A 5,189-nucleotide genomic window follows, 5' to 3' on the forward strand; every position below is an offset into this window, starting at 1 on the left:
GAGATGATTATCATCCCGGGTACGGTCTTGAAAGCCGGCAGGTTCGATTGCATAGAGTCGCCAGAGGAGGGTGAAGTCTCCTGATAATTCGAGTCAGAAGAATTGAGCGGTTGACGTATAACACCCGCCAAAGGATGAAAAGGATATAAGTTGGAGATAACCTCGGTCCGGCATTTCCTTGATGCCTCAGGTAAGCCGGAGGAGAGGTCAGCATCCTTGTTGGTCCGGGTGTGTCGCCGGCTCTCATGAATCTGTTGCTTCAAAAGAAATTGAGGATCTTGATAAGCTAAAGGATGTGAAAATCTTACTTTCCGGGTTACTCTTCGGACTTTCAGCCTTGGCAAGGGCTCCGAGTCGGAGGAAAGTGTCATTACCTCTTCAGTCACCGGGTTACTTGCTCCGGTGTCATCCTGCTGATGGTCAGTATCAATAAGGTGGACAGGAATAAACAAAAAATACAACAAGAACTTACAGGTTCAGGGGTTACCTCTGACTCGGAGCTGTCACTTAGTTGAAGCAGCTCTGAGGCAGTAGGCCTGCTTCCCTTCTTGCGGGGAGCGGCTCTCCTGGCGGCTTTCTTAGCTTTCCTGGCTTTCTTGGCCGCCTCATGGTCATACTTGACCTTCCAGAATTTATCATCAGCCTGAAAAATACAATGAAGATTTCTTAAGGTTCAGATGAAAACTATCTAAAGGAAAAAATAAGATGTTCAGATCGGCGACTTACCGCTGGGGCCGGGTTGGTCTTGCAGAAGGGGCTTAAGCCGGTCCTCCCGCAGTCTGCCAAGCTCTCATTCAAGAGGGCCATGGTCATGTCTTCAGCAATGTCTTTAGGAAGATCGTTGTGGCTGTGTCGCAGGGGATCATCTTTCCGGCCCGTGTAATCACACATTAAGCCAGGGCGGCGGCTCAAGGGGATCACCCGCCACGAGATCCAGACCCGGACCAGATCAATGCCATTGAGGCCATTTCCCAGGAGAGCCTTGATTTTGTTGATGGTGGGGATCAGAGGTTGGCGCTCCACCTGAGATAGCTTGTCTGACAGAGGGTGAGTTGGTTCCAGACGCGAGGGACGAAAGCCGGGCAGTGGGCTCTCGTCAGCCGGCGAAGTGTCCTGGCAGTAGAACCAAGTCTGGTTCCAGTCCTTTGGGTGGCTTGGCGGCTCGGCGTAAGGAAAAAGGCAGTCTCTCCGGCGTTGAATGGAGATTCCACCAAGTTCCAGGCTCGGTCCGTTGGCGCACTCATTCTGGCGGTTCAAATAGAATAGCTCTCTAAAGAGCAGAAGGCTGGGCTCTTCTCCAAGGTAGACTTCGCAGAATACTTGGAAGTTGCATATGTTTGACACGGAATTGGGTCCTATGTCTTGTGGCCGCAGATCAAAGAAATTCAGCACATCTCTAAAGAACTTTGAGCCGGGCGGTGCGAAGCCCCGGCTCATGTGATCAGCAAAAATCACTACCTCACCCTCCCTTGGTTGCGGTCTCTCCTCTGACGGGTCAGGGGCACGGTAAGACATGACATCTTTCTTGGGCAGGTAACCCGTCTTTATGAATTCAGCTAAGGTGTCGTTGGTGACATTGGACCTCATCCAGTTGCACGTAATGGGTGCCTTGGGAGCTTTGGGAGGCATTGTGAAGGCTGAAGCCTATGACAGAAGGAAAATGTCCGGTTCAATTATAAGCCGGCAGACATTTACAGTTCAATGTTCAAAGTGGCGGCTTATGAAGGGGCCTAATGACGTATGTTTAAGTACATCGGGTTATTTAAGCCGCTGGATGTATTGAGAGTAATTCAAATTGTCTACAGCTTTATCATAAATGAGCCGGAGGATTTTACGGCGTGTGGTTTCTTTGAGCTGGAAAATTTTACGGCGCGCGGCTTCTTTAAGCCGGAAATGTAAGCCGCCATGACTCAGTAGATGCAGTTTTTTACTAAGTGTGGTGAAAACAGGTTTCACATATCGCAGTAACTAATTTGGATCAAAATGGTCGACTAAAGAGGAAAGTTTCTAGACCTAAAACAGACGCGGAAGAAGTTCGCGGGTTTGAACGGAGCCTCTATGCAATAAAAGGGGATCTATGTACATTGGGAATGGAAGTGAAACAGCTACCGCAGCAGTTTTGTATAGTCTAAGGATCAAGAAAAGGTGGTAATAATAAAATCTACCAAGGGCTCGTGATGAACAGGGATGAACACGGGAAGAACAGGAAGGAACCCTAATGCAGATCTGTTCTACGAGGTAGCAAGGACTTACGGGTGTTGGAAAGATGCGGAGGTCGCCGCAGTTTCTCTGGTCACGTCAGGTTGATGCAGCGGCCGGAGGCAGGGAAGACTCGGGGACCCGCGGCGGCGGCGGCAGTGGAGCTCGAGCGGCAACGCAGTGGCGACAGGAGGAAGAAGACGGAGGCAACGAGTGACCAGAGGCTGGTGGGCCGGGCTATTTATAAGGCAAGGCTCATAAGTGGGCGCGAGAAACGAGGAGGCCACGGCGTGGTTATCTCGCCATAAAAACGCCTCAATTTTCGGGACGGCAGTTAAAGATAAGATCCGTTGCGGATATGGTGGAGTAAAAAATGGACTTAATGGAAGATGACGTCATGACGGGTTACCCGGAATCCAGAAGATGACGTCACAACGGGTTATAGCTTTCACACAATGATAAGCCGGAAGATTTTCTATCGAAAGGATTGAAGATTGACATGAGCCGGCTCAAATCAATCTGGGGCCTAATGTTGAGGATATAAACCTTAGAGTCACCCGCCCGGAGGGGCCGGATTACTCATAATAGTCATCGCAAGAAGCCCGGCGCCAAGCGTGAAGACGGTGGGCCAAAGATGGGCTTAAGACCCGGAGATGGTTTAAGGCCCGTAGTTACAACCGTCATTATGGTAGAACTTATAGTGTAAGGCAAGGATAGTCGAGAGTCTGAGCCGGACACTCTTATGAGCCGGCCGGGACTCTGAGAGCCGCTGGGCGTCAACCTCTCTATATAAAGGGACGACCCGGCGGCGGTTCAGGGACAAGAAAGATCTGGCCGAGAGCTAGACATAGCAGTTAAGCTCCCTGGTTATCGAAACCCTAATCAATACCACCTCAACTGGACGTAGGCTTTTACCTTCACCGTAAGGGGCCGAACCAGTATAACCCTCGTGTTCCTTGTCCCGTTTAACCCCTTCAAGCTTCCTAGCTGCGATGGCTCCACGAGTAAGTCCTAGCTCATGGACATCTGCTGTGACAATTCCACGACAATACGAGTGAGAAAATCTCATCGTAGTCAACACCTTGAACTTGTCGAAAACCTTTTGCGACAATTTGAGCTTTGTAGATAGTAACACTACTATCAGCGTCCGTCTTCCTCTTGAAGATCCATTTATTCTCAATGGCTTGCTGATCATCGAGCAAGTCAACCAAAGTCCATACTTTGTTCTCATACATGGATCCCATCTAAGATTTCATGGCCTCAAGCCATTTTTCGGAATCTGGGCTCATCATCGCTTCCTCACAGTTTGTAGGTTCGTCATGGTCAAGTAACATGACTTCCAGAACAGGATTACCTTACCACTCTAGTGCGGATCTTACTCTGGTTGACCTACGAGGTTCGGTAGTAACTTGATCTGAAGTTTCATGATCATCATCATTAGCTTCCTCACTAATTGGTGTATGAATCACTGGAATTGATTTCTGTGATGAACTACTTTCCAATAAGGGAGCAGGTACAATTACCTCATCAAGTTCTCCTTTCCTCCCACTCACTTCTTTCGAGAGAAACTCCTTCTCTAGAAAGGATCCATTCTTAGCAACGAATATCTTGCCTTCGGATCTGTGATAGAAGGTGTACCCAACAGTCTCCTTTGGGTATCCTATGAAGACACATTTCTCCGATTTGGGTTCGAGCTTATCAGGTTGAAGCTTTTTCACATAAGCATCGCAGCCCCAAACTTTAAGAAACGACAACTTGGGTTTCTTGCCAAACCACAGTTCATAAGGTGTCGTCTCAACGGATTTAGATGCTGCCCTATTTAACATGAATGCAGCCGTCTCTAAAGCATAACCCTGAAACGATAGCGGTAAATCAGTGAGAGACATCATAGATCGCACCATATCAAGTAAAGTACGATTACGACGTTCGGACACACCATTACGCTGTGGTGTTCCGGGTGGCGTGAGTCGCGAAACTATTCCGCATTGTTTCAAATGAAGACCAAACTCGTAACTCAAATATTCTCCTCCACGATCAGATCGCAGAAACTTTATTTTCTTGTTACGATGATTTTCCACTTCACTCTGAAATTGTTTGAACTTTTCAAATGTTTCAGACTTTTGTTTCATCAAGTAGATATACCCATATCTGCTCAAATCATCTGTGAAGGTAAGAAAATAACGATATCCGTCGCGAGCATCAACACTCATCGGACCGCATACATCTGTATGTATTATTTCCAACAAGTCTGTTGCTTGCTCCATTGTTCCGGAGAATGGAGTCTTAGTCATCTTGCCTATGAGGCATGGTTCGCAAGCATCAAATGATTCATAATCAAGTGATTCCAGAAGCCCATCAGCATGGAGTTTCTTCATGCGTTTTACACCAATATGACCTAAACGGCAGTGCCACAAATAAGTTGCACTATCATTATTAACTTTGCATCTTTTGGCTTCAATATTATGAATATGTGTATCACTACGATCGAGATGCAACAAACTATTTTCATTGGGTGTATGACCATCGAAGGTTTTATTCATGTAAACAGAACAACAATTATTCTCTGACTTAAATGAATAACCGTATTGCAATAAACATGATCAAATCATATTCATGCTCAACGCAAATGCCAAATAACATTTATTTAGGTTCAACACTAATCCCCAAAGTATAGGGAGTGTGCGATGATGATCATATCAATCTTGGAACCACTTCCAACACACATCGTCACTTCACCCTTAACTAGTCTCTGTTCATTCTGCAACTCCCGTTTCGAGTTACTACTCTTAGCAACTGAACCAGTATCAAATACCGAGGGGTTGCTATAAACACTAGTAAAGTACACATCAATAACATGTATATCAAATATACCTTTGTTCACTTTGCCATCCTTCTTATCCGCCAAATACTTGGGGCAGTTCCGCTTCCAGTGACCAGTCCCTTTGCAATAGAAGCACTTAGTCTCAAGCTTAGGTCCAGAGTTGGGCTTC

Source organism: Aegilops tauschii, chromosome 7 (assembly GCF_002575655.3).
Source record: "Aegilops tauschii subsp. strangulata cultivar AL8/78 chromosome 7, Aet v6.0, whole genome shotgun sequence".
NCBI classification, from domain to species: Eukaryota; Viridiplantae; Streptophyta; class Magnoliopsida; order Poales; family Poaceae; genus Aegilops; species Aegilops tauschii.